At 32.4% G+C, this 12,614-nt stretch overlaps 1 protein-coding gene across 4 annotated transcripts in view; it reads left to right on the top strand.

Moving 5' to 3' along the window:
• TSC22D2 (TSC22 domain family member 2) overlaps positions 1 to 12,614 on the top strand; it is a 46,741-nt gene that overhangs the window by 20,907 nt on the left and 13,220 nt on the right. For 2 of the 4 annotated variants that reach the window (XR_002138886.2, XR_012496804.1), the window contains one exon: positions 5,321 to 5,479. The exons of the other annotated variants lie outside the window; for them this stretch is intronic. The gene's annotated coding sequence lies outside the window, so the exon portion shown is untranslated. The remainder of the gene's footprint in view (positions 1 to 5,320; positions 5,480 to 12,614) is intronic. 4 annotated transcript variants of the gene reach the window in all.

Genomic DNA, 12,614 nt, shown 5'->3' with positions numbered 1-12,614 from the left:
GAAATTGTAAATTCAGGAAAGTTGAAATTGAGGTTGAATAGACTAAAAAATACCCAGATGTGTTAGTTGACTGCATTGTATAGTATTGGTTAGCAGGGGAAAGGCCTGCCACAAAAGATAGGTAAGAACATCATCACATGATTGAAAATGATAACTATCATTTAAAATTTAAGCATTTTATGCCTCTCAGGTACAGCTGGCAGGATTGGTCAAGCTTCATTCCAGGTGGCTTTTTGAGTTGGAACCTGAAAGATGGTAGAATTTGGTCGTGAAGAGTTAAAGAGCTGAGGGAAAGGGAGCATTCCAGTTAGAGAAACTACTGGGAACCATTGTGAAAGTACGGGGCTTATGTGATAAAGATGGTTAATTTTTTTTTTTTAAGATGGTTAAATTTGATTGGTGCATAAAGCATTTGGCGACAACAGAGAAGAAATCTTGGATTGGGTAGAAACCAAAGATACTAGAGAGGTAATAAAGGCCTTAATTAGGCAATGGACAGGAGGAAAGAATAGGTATCAGAAGGTAGTAATTATACAGTTTTGCAACTGATTGGACACGATAGGGAAGCTGTTAAATTTGACTCCAAAGTGTCAAACCCAACTGAGGGAGTGGAGGTACCATTGAAAGTTTTAGTGAAAGAATTGGTTTGGGAAGGAGAAAATAGTGATGAGATTCTGTTGTTAACTACCTTTGGAAGAGGTGAAGAACTGATGAAAAGTTAAGGTGGAAATACTCAGGGTACAGCTGGAGCTGCAGACCTGAAGCTTGATAAAGTTAAGGCAAAAAGAGACTGAAAATTGATTGATTGATGGACTAACACTGATATATATATATATATATATATATATATATATATATATATATATATATATATATATATGTTTATATATAGTATTTCTTCTCCTTTCTTAGCTTTTCTGTGGTGAGCTGAAATGGGACACCTAATGTGTAGGCGTTATTTTCAGCACATGACTAGACTTCAGAATTGGTGATGAGGAATTACTAACTGCTTATCCATTATATGCTTCTGCTCATGTGTTTACCATCTTCCTCTTTAGTTAGTAAATTTTCTCAATATAAGTCACCACAGCCTGCTCTGACAGGTCATGGTAATTATTTTCAGGGTGAAATCGAGAAACGGTTGAAAAGGGTAGAAATAGTTGGTAACATTATTTTTGTTGTTGGGAATTTATTTTATTTTTACTTTTCACCAAATGTGTTTTAAGTAAACCAAATCTTTGAGTAGAAGAGAAACTTGTGTGTTTATAAGTGCATAAAATAGTCTACTAAATCCAATTTATTCTTTTCTATAGAATCTAGAACTTTGTAGCATAACTTTTTAAGAAAAAACTCTTACTGAACTTATTCAGATGAGAAGGAAATTTAAATATAGTCTGGAATTGTTAAACCAGACAAATATATAACATTTGTTTTGTTTTCTAGTCCTCAGTAATTTAAATTTTTTAATTCACACTTCTTCAATGTATTTAAACCTGTATGTAGTTTGGCAGCCTTTTGAGAAGAAAAAAAAGGTAGGCTTATTTTAATTTTTTGTTTTTATTAAGATTTGAGTTGGTAGGTAGTTAGATAAGAGCGATGACTGAATAACTGACACTCTATTTGTGTATTAGTATTCTAAATCACTCAAATCAGACAATAGATTTTGTGATTGATATAGAGTATTTAAATGTACTAGCTTACCAAAAATTAGCTTCTGTGTTGAGGTTTCAGTTGACTAATTCTAAAATAGTTTTCATATTTGACAGAAATAAATTTAAACAGATGCTGATAATTTTGAATGTGTATCCCTGATAAATATCTTTAAGAAATAGTATTTTTATGCCATTTTGTTTCCTGGTTGTTTTCGAAGTTTGAAGATCCTTCATTGTAAATACTAAAAGATTCAGAAGGTGCTCATTGTTTGTTTGATTGGTTGGTTTTAATCGAGCTGTTTGGCCCAGAAATAGTGGTGTACATAAACTGTATCCTGGAATCCAAAAACGTATCTTTCTACATATATGCTTGGTAATATCAAGATAAATAAGGCAGTCTCTTCCTAGACCTACACACTATTAGAAGAGGAAAAAGGAGGGAAAAGAATTGTAGTGTCTGACTAATCCCATTTTTCTGTTCACAGTGACTGTTAACCATTGATCTTCAGAAAATTTCTGTGCTTATTTGCAGCAGTTGTTTGTTTTAGATATTGCTAATTTCTCCAAAAAAATGTGACTAATTATGTCTGGGATGATCATAACATACTTTGTTTCAAGAAATGAGATATCGGTTCTTAAAAGCATAATATGATAGCATCTTAAATTTTAAGAGCAGTGTATTTCCTTTTTGCTAACTGTCATTAATAAAAGCTCAGAGTCAGATATGGAGCTTTCTGTTAACAGCCTGCAGGTCCTTATTGCATATATTTTAGTAATATATAGCTGGCTTCCACTTAACTTTCTTTTTCCATTTTTACCTTCCTCCACCCCCGGTTTCAATTTCTTTTTTTGTATCTCTGTAATCTCTCTCTGCTCCTTTTGAAAGAATGAGGAGTAGAAATTAAAAATATCAATAACCTATCTTGTTATAGCTGTTTTTTAAAGCTGTATTAATGAAATTCTTTAAGCTATTCTTTTTGCATATCTTCCACCAATAGGTGCATTTGATACAATGCATACATACTAAACACCTTTTTAAAAAACTACTTAGTATCTTGGCTCAACAAAAGATATATGAGGTTTCCTATAATTGTGTCTTTTTATGTGTGAATTTCTTGGAGCACACTGTCTTTCTAGTATTCTCATTCTGTCATGTACATTTGGACTAATTTTTTTCTATAAGTTTATCTTTGATATTTCTAGCATCATTTCCTCAGTACATTATCTATGGGAAGACTATGTAATTTATTGGGGGCATACAGGGTTGCTCCATTTCGCCATTCTCCATTCAAAAATAAGCATTTCTGACCTTTAGAGAAGCAAGCATTGGTTTATCATGTCTAGGATTTCTCAAAAGAGTGTAGTGAACTTTTTAAACAATGTAGTTTACACTTGAAAGTGAAATTTTGTATCTAGTGAAGCTAAGCACATTCATTCAAATAGTCTAAAGTTCCTTTAGGAGCTCTTGTAGATTTGTTTGATTTCACATACCAATTTTCAAATAATGACTTGGAAATTACAAATCATCTACCTTTTTGCCCCTCTGCTCTCTGTTTTGTTCTGTTAATATAAAATTGCCACTAAAATTAGCCAAATAATGGTAAAATTAAGCCTAGTTCTTGCTGGACTGTACTATAAGAACTTTTAATAGGATATTCTCAGTTAAATGGGATTTTTCCTCATAACAAATTGAAAAAGAATGAAATAACTATAGGAAACATTCAGGACTTGTTTTTGATAGCAATTTTGCCAGAGATTAAACATTATGATTGCTATATTAGAACAGCTTTCTAAGTAAATATACATTTTTAGGACAATTCTAATTTTAAATTAAATTTAAAGGATATCTAATTAATCTTACCTCTATTCATCCACATGCCTTTCAGTTACCTAATTTTATTTCAGATTTTTTAATAAGAATTCTTACATGGTGGAATTTAGTGATTGAAACTCTTCAAGTGTGACCCCTGTACTTGGTAGCAATTTTGAAAATGCATGCTCAGAAAAATTTTTATATAGAAGTTGCATATTTTTTTAAATGTATGTAGCTCTTAAGTCCAAATTTTACCATACATTTATGCACATACACTTTAAAGTTTTTTTCTACAAGCTTCATAGTGAAGTAACTGTTTTTGCTTTGTATGGCTGGTATAAATTCTATCTTCCAAAGGCTTTCCAGGCGTTTATCATAACAATGCTTGTTGGCAGGCCCAAAGAGTCAGGTAGTCTACCCTTTAAATGACCAGTTCATCAAAGCCTTACAGGCAAGCAAATTACCAGCATTACAGATACATGTATTTCAGGAAGCATATACTTTGTTTAACATGGCTTGGTAAAAATCATCAAAATAACATTAAAAAAAAAATTAAGGTAGTACTTTGGTTAATAGGAGACGAGTTGAATTAAAACTTTCTGAAAACATTTTGGTAATATGTTGATGAAATGACCACAACTTTAAACTCTTATTTATCCTCATAGATACGGATTTTTGCCTTCACCAGGTGATTACATTGTAAGGCTGTGCTTTGACAAATGACAGTAAAGTATGATTTTATTGAAGTCAAATGTGTTGTGAGATTACATTTGGAAAGATTATATTTATAAATTGGAAAAATCCTAATAGTTCTTCAGATTCTATGGGAGATTTTTAAATGACCGTGTGTAATAGAGAAGTTCCATTAAAAGTTAAAATCTGTAACAGCATAACTCAGACCCCTATCTTTGGGTTGAATATCTGGAGATGGCTGCAGTTTCCTTTACAATGCTGTCTTTGAGTTTTCTATAGCTTTGCACATATTGATCTTCCTCGATAATGGGCTCCCTTCTTCCCTCTTCCCTCTTGCCCCTTGCCTCATTATGTTATTAGGAGGTAAATTTAGGGAGAAAAAAAATGCCCATAAATATGTGGGTTGCCTTTTCTGTGGATAACTGGCAACTGAAAATATAAATGAGCCTTATCAGACAAACTTTTATTAATATTACCCTTCAGTGATTAAAATAGATGCCCAATTGAAAGGTTCTTGTAAAAATTTAATAAATTTAAGATTATATTCTTAATGAAGTAATTTTTACCATTATTAAATCTTCCTACACCCAGTTTTCTTATGTGCCCAGACACAGATGAACAGGACACGTTGTTATGGCTATTATATAAAATACATAATAACATTTTTTATTTTTTCCATCACGTCTAATTTTAAAATTGGGAGTGGCAGAAACAGAGTGAGATTTAGGTATAAAAATTGCTGTCTTGAGCATTTAAATGATTGGTATAGATGACTGCTAATACAGCCACCTGTGCTGTAAGTCTAGAAACTTATATGTGGATGTGGACCAAACAATAGAATTCCAGTGCCATTCTACAGGACTACCAAGCTGTCTATAGCAAGTTATGGTGTTAAATCATAATTTCTAGATCATGATCTTAAACTTATAATTGATTCCATTTCTACTTGACTCTTTACTAACAAGTATTCCAATGGCCTGAAAGTCCATGTTGAAATTTAAAGTTTGAAGTATCCAGATTAAATATGAAATTATTTTACATCAAAAAAATACTTAAGTACAAAATATCAGTTGTGTAATCATGGTAAAACATAAAACTTTGCTATAAAAAATTTTTAAAGGCTATTTGATTAAAACACTTATTTACTTAAACTCTTTGCTAGAATTTTTTTTAGAATTCAGCATCGGAGGAGGAATGTGACATAATAATGATCGAAAGCCGAAAGTTTAAAAGTTGTGATGCCCTCACATGGTTGGAGGGTTATTCTAGCTTCTAAGGACTGAATGTTGTCCACAAGAGTGTCTCATCAGGTCATAAATTGGTAAGACTTAATGGATTAGATTTTATGTATTATACCTGATGTTATTGTATTGAGATGAATATTTATGAAAATGAACACAGTGTGTAAGTAAGAGTATAGTATTAAGTATAAGTTAAAACTTGGAATTTTAAATATAATACTTGAAGTATGTAATTTTTTTCAAATTGGCTAAAGGCCATATCTTTGCAGTGGTGTTTAATAATCAGTTTAAAAAATAAAGTGACATCCTGTATTATAGTAAGATTATTTAAATATTGCTATTGCATCTGCTGTAGATGCTTACAATATAGGTAAGAGCCCCAAATACTTTCTAGTTATTACCCCAGGAGATACTTGAGAAATAATATATTAATCTTTTATTTTTTTTAAAAAATCATTTTCTTCAGAAAATAGAGTTTAAATTAATTTTATTGCCTTTGGGGTTTTATTTCTCTTCATAAAAGGCTTTTTTCTTCTAGATGTCTCTAAAGGTAAAGACAAGAAAATTTTCTCAGTTCTTACGTTGAGAACACCTAAGATGCCAATATCAAATGAAAATTATATGTTAGAAGTCAATATACATTTTTTGTATCCCCTGAAAATTAAAACATTTCCTTTCAGAATTATATTCTTCTTAGAAAATAATTTTTTAACCTGTTTTGTGTACCTTCTTATTTTGCTTTGGTTTTAACACAGCTGTATTTTGTAGGGGGACTCCTGAAATAATACAGTTTAGATTAGAATAAGATCTTAATCTGTAATCTGATGATCACATTTTGCAGGTGACAAAAAAGAACCTGGGTTAAGTGATATATGTCCATGGTCATAGAGTTGTAGAATTAATATTTTTGTTAAGGTATGGTACACAGATCGTGGAAGTCTATCAAAGATTATTTGAAATTATCATCTAAACAGGGTACCATATCTCTGATTTTATTCTAAACCAGAGATACGTTATTCTCTCCTTTACACATACTCATACCCATTCTATCTTTTGAATAATATTCTAAATGGTTTCTGATATGGTAGTCCATGGCTGTGTATTGACCGTATTCTGTAAACTTAGATTTCTTAAACCAGTAATTGCAATCAGTGGTAGTCTGGAAGGAAATACAACAAACTAACAACAGTTGTCCCTTATTCTATATACTTTTTTTTTTTCATTTTCTACAATAAATCTATATAATTTTGGTAATTAGGAAAATAATTTATAATTTCTTTAGTGTATGATATCCATATTTAGTAGTCAAGGGGTTATAAACCCTATGGAATAATGGATTGAAATTTATGTATGTTCACTTTTCAGTGAAAGGTTCAGAGCATTTGTCAGATTTTCAAAAACAGTTGAGTAACATTGCTAGTGAATGTGTCTAAGGGACAAGCCTTGTTAGACACCTAAGTGTGTAACTCATGAAAGAAATTTTTAATGAATACACTGATTCTGTAACTTTTACTGCTATTTATCCAAGGCTAGTTTCTTATAAGTGATCATTAGACTGATGGAACAAATCAGAGCCTAGCCACTTGCAGTTGAGGAATTTCATACTGTCAATCTGTATGCTCAGTGTTGATTGGATTTCTCCACAGAATAGTTTTGTTCTTCCTATTGAGTGGTTACTATGCATCAGATACTGTGCTAAGTATTTTTGGCATGTTATCTCATTTAACATCCATAATAGCCATGTTACATAGATACTAGTATGTTCAATATCTTCAGTTTACAGAGAAGGAAATTGCAAGTTTTATAGAGAGTAAGTAATTTGCTCAGGCCACATAGCTGTTAGCTGTGATTCAAATCTAGCTTTCTCACTGGAACTTGGGCTCTCAACTGGTATGCAGGTACGCAGAGTAACCCTGGAAAACGCGAAGGATAAGAGAATTTATATTGAATAAAGATGTGGATACATAAATTTGATTTCCTTTGGACTTACGTAGTAATGGGTCATTCTCTATTACAAAACCATCTTTTAAAGCACTTGCCAAAAAATAAATTTGGTAAGACAGTTGCTTACTGTCTAAGTATTCGCTGCATTAAAAAATAAGCTCTGTTCAAATTTAATGCTTATGATTATAAGCAAATTTATTATGTATGTATTATAAAAGTTTTGGTACTTACTTAGAATAGTATTGTACTAAGTATAACCATTAATATTTAGGATTTATAAATAGCAAATACTGGGAAGCAGTTTAAAAAACTACTTTGAGTTGCAAATGTTTCTTCAATTGGGGGGGTCACATGTAAAACCCCCTACTAAGTGCTACATCGGTTTCCCATTTGTTCTTAATTGTGAATAATTCTATTAAAAAACCTATTTTATGTCTACTTTTAAAATATGAATGGGACAAAATTTATTTTTGGATACATGGAATTTTTTAATCCAGCACCAACTTTGTGCAAATTCTTTTGGTTGGTTTAATTTTATTCTCAAATGAGCTCCAAACCTTATAACCGATTCTCTATTTTTGAGTGTTTATAATAAAGTTCCTTTGTCTAAATATGGCTTAAGTTAAATCCACAATAATAGTACTGCTTAAAAAAAAGTGAAATCATAAGAACTTGTTTACTCTTCAGTTAAATTGAAATAGTCTGCAGATCAAGTATAAACTTAATTTTTTCAGGGTCATGGTTAAAAACATACAGCTTGATAGATCATCAGAATTTGAGAATCCTATCTTCTTTTAGTCTTCTTTTGGATAATTTGCATTCAGCTTCTTTAGTAGTAATGTATTTGCCTTTTGAAAATTAAAACTATGGAAAGTTTGGAAAATAAGAAACTCAAACCTACTCCATGTTTTTAACACAGCCACAGTCTCAGTGTTTGCATATTCCCTTCCTGACTTTGAGATACATACATGTATGCATGGATATTGATAGTTGCAATCATGTTTAAGTAGCTTTTAGTTTTTAGTGTTCCAAATATTCGTCTGCTTGTACAAAGCTAATACTGATAGGTCATAGAGTTTGAATTTTGGACTGATATTTTAACATCTATGAAAGCAGCATCCCTTCTAGTTTTTCTACTTCTCTGGTTGTTTATTCTCAGTAACCTTGGCAGGCTTTTCCTTTCTCTTTGTCCTTTTAAGTGCTGTCAGGACCCTCTTTTCACATTCTTCATCATGCTTAGAGCATATAGATGGTGTTGAGTGTCACCTTATGCTGTGGGAAGCCCAAATTTGTTACCAAGGCATCTCTCCTTACATTGAAACTCCCCTGATCTCTCATAGTCAGTGAATCAGTGTTTGCCTCCTGAGTATTTCTTCAGCCTTTACATCTCTCATCCCCATTCAGGACACAATCCTTTCTTATATGGAAATGCAACAACCTTCTAACTGGTCTTCATTATTTGAGTTTTCTAACATGATTTTGGGTTTTTGTTTTTTTGTTTGTTTGTTTTTTGGAACATGTGCGTGTCCCTTTTCTTCTCTACCCAGCTGTGGCACTTCCTCTACTAACATTCTTTCCTGACCCTAAAACACCCTCTGAAATCTTGCCCTGTCTTAGCATTTATCACACCTCTAACTTGTCGGTCTTGCACTAAATTATCAACTCTGGGATTATGTTTATTTGTTTTGTAACCCTATAAACAGCATTTGCTAAATGTTTAAGTACATTAAAATCCCTCTGCAGTGTGGTATCACAAAATTTGGTATCTGGAAAGAATGTCAGAAGTTAATTACATATAGTTAGAGACAAGAGTCAAATGTAGAAACCAGATCCCCTAACTCCTAAGTCAGTGTTCCTTGTGTATTTCATGATCCTTAGATTTTTGTCACTATACCTTAGTAATACAAATTATATAGTTAACATATTAAGTGTTTACCATGTGCCAGACACTAATGCATTATCTTACTGAAACCTAGTATCTGGTCCTATTATTTCCTTTGGAAAGGCTTAAATAACTTGGTGAAGTTATATCATAAAAGTGATGGAGTTGGGATTCAAACCTGGGTATGACTCCAGAGCCCCAAGCCTATTATTCAGTACCACCTCTGAGTTTCTCTTCTGAGTCTAGAATTCTGAATCTGACTTGGAAAGAAATTTAGTGGTCATTTATTGCAACCACTTTTCTCATACTTGAATCATGGCTACAATACACTTTCTAAATTGTCATCTAACCCTTGAACAACTCCAGTGATGTTTATTATCTTGGCATCCTGGTCTTCTTTCCTTTCCATTTCACGTTCAGACCTTTTGTAAACCCTTTCTGTACAACAAAAACTAAAATGTGAAGCAGAAAAATCAGATGATTGACATCACTTAAAGCATTTAGTAAAGAGATTAGGTTCATGTAAAAATATAAGCTGCACTACAATTCTGTGGAAACATTGAACTGAGAACATTCTCTAGTTATGTCTGTTTTCATAGCTGCCATAGTAAAAAAATACGGGTTCCTGTTCTTGGCCATAGGTCATTGGTGTTAGTACAAATGTAGTTTTAAAATTCTTTTTCAAAAATGACTGAGGAGACATTGTTTAATATATTAGAGATCACAAGGGTGTTTTCCCACCTGGTGGTTGATTCTGGTTATGATGCAAGGATTTCACACAACTCCTTCATATGTGCTTTGACCCACCAGGGTAAAAAGAGTGAATTGCATCTGAATTTCTTCAGACTCCTGGACCTGGTTCACTTAGAACTTCTACTTGTCCGGGAGACTTAACTGCATAACAATTGAACTGTCCTCCGTATCCTCCCGGACCAAACCAGCAAGGCTTTGGCCTCCACGTCCCACCTTCAGGGGTAGTTTTGGGTTCTTCACCTCTTCCCTTTAGATTCAGTTCTGGTCGTCTATAGACTGATATTGGGCAATTGAGAAAACCCGCAGATGGATATTTATGAGGCATGATTATACAATTAAGCCTTTCACTGGGTTTAGAAAATGATTTCTCCACAAATTCATGATTCTAATATAAAAAGATCTTTGTCAAGGTTTTTATCTAAAAGACCATTAAGAATTTTTAAAGTCCACTTTGTTTTCCATGAAGTCTTCTGTGACTTTATCTATGGTATAATTTTGTCAAAAGTAACCTGAAAATCCCTAGCTTTAGCTTCTCTGTTCATCAAACCTAAACAGTTTTTCTCCTTGTTTCAGTTACCTATATTATATAGAAACGGCTAACTTTTTATCCTCAGTTAGTATCACCAGACTCAAGGAACATCTCAAAAAGGTTTATTTGCTTTGTATGTAAGCTGTCTTTGTCAGGGAGAAACAACTTCTCAGGAGGTCTGCACATTTTTACCATGTGCCAGTGACACCCTTCTAATTAGTTTCTAATCATTTAAATAGCGGATTAATTTCTTCTTCTTACTGGCATGATGAGCCCAACATAAGATAAGTTCATACTGAACTTACAAATTATAATTAGATAATATATTAAATACTATACATTTGATTCCATCCTTTTTTCAATTAAATGTTTAATACGTATCAATTATATGCAGTGTTCTAATTCATAGACCCTTGAGATGGACACAGTTCCTGCCTTTAAGGTTTAATTCAAGGAGAAGAACATTCAATAAAGGCAATAAAAACAAAATTATCTCTGGAAGAATCAGAGGGGTGGGGCCTATTGGCAAGAAAAGAAGAGAGCAAAGAGGATGTAGGTGAAGCATCCCATTTCAGATGACAGTCTTAACTCTAGAATCTAAATCGAATTAACAGATTTCACGTTATGATGTAAGTCTAGAAGTCATCGATTTTACACAAAGTGATGTGTACAAACTATTGTAAAATTCTGTAATTTACCATATCTATATTATAGAATTGTTATTGCCTATAATTCAAGGACATGGATCTAGACTGAAATGAGAAAAGTTGTTGGCTATTAAAAACTTCTTGTCATAGAAAATGTACCTATTTGAGTACAGTTTTGCTTGAGTGAAAAACTCTTAAAACCCTTTAGATTTTATAATAGTGTTACTTTATATTTTTGTTTATTGTCCTGTACCAGAATCGCTTTTTGAGTTAGGTAATTCTAAAGCAACGATTCTCAACTAGAGTAATATGTGGTTTAGAAGCAAAGAAACACTTTATCCCATTCTTATAATTTGTTATTAGTAATGTTGATTGTTGAAATTTCATATAAAGGAAGGTATAGGATGTTTTTAGTTAAACACTGTTTTGGAAATTTTTATTTTTAATTAAATTAATTTGGTTATATCTCAGTGGCCTTTGGAAAAATTTCCCACAGTATGTTAAGATGATTTTTATCCTACACAATGAAGCCTTGAGATCCTAAAGAGGATCAGTAAGAACTTTGTTAATGTTCAATCCACAGGAACGCTGTGCTGAGAGCTATTGATGTAAGTTTAAATCTCAAGTCAAACAATTTTTATTAGCATATATTTTGTGGCTGTATTAAATCTTTTAACGTGTGACTAATTACAAAGAAATCAAGTAAATTTAAGGCATAACTAGGATTATTTCATTCTTTGGCTGAGACATAAATACGAACGCTATTTCTTGATGCTAATCATAATTGATTTTTATTTATACCTCATGACTTTGTAATTTAAAATACATTGGGATAGTAGACCTTATGCACTGTTGAAGTCCAACTTGATTCAAACAGTAGAAGGAACTAATTTTTTTAAGTGTTTACTATTGTAAAAAGTCTCATATAATACTTACAACAAACCTTTAAGGTAGATAACCATGACCTCATAGACAGATGAGGAAATTGGTTTTAGTATCTTAACATGCTCGAATCACCCTGCCATTAAGTCGTGGAGTTGGGATATAAAACCAGATTGTATAATGCTAAAGCCTGTGCTTTTAAACCACTTTATTATTTCTTGAGAATTCAGCCATTAGCATAGGCAGCTGCTAAGAGATTAGCTCTCTTACCCCAGAATGTCTGCCCCCAGAATGAAGTAGAGAGCAAGAGAGACTAAGCCAAGTGGTAGTAAACTGATAACTTAGAAAACTTGAACTCTTCAGAGCATGTATTCCCAGTACTTACTGTATATTTATTGAAGGTGAGCATTCTAATTCTTTGCTCAGACCCAAGCCAATCCAAATTTTTAAAATATGCCAAATGCAAAACATTCATTGATTTAGTAAAAGTTAAATAGACCAGATTTTTTTCTTTCCTGATATAATATTCTCTTTATTTTTTTTAAGGCATAATGACCATGATTGGTGCTGTCCCCTTT

This window comes from Rhinolophus sinicus, linkage group LG01, assembly GCF_036562045.2.
Source record: "Rhinolophus sinicus isolate RSC01 linkage group LG01, ASM3656204v1, whole genome shotgun sequence".
NCBI lineage: Eukaryota > Metazoa > Chordata > Mammalia > Chiroptera > Rhinolophidae > Rhinolophus > Rhinolophus sinicus.
Note: the sequence above shows the minus strand (reverse complement) of the source record. Positions and strands in the feature narration are given on the sequence as shown.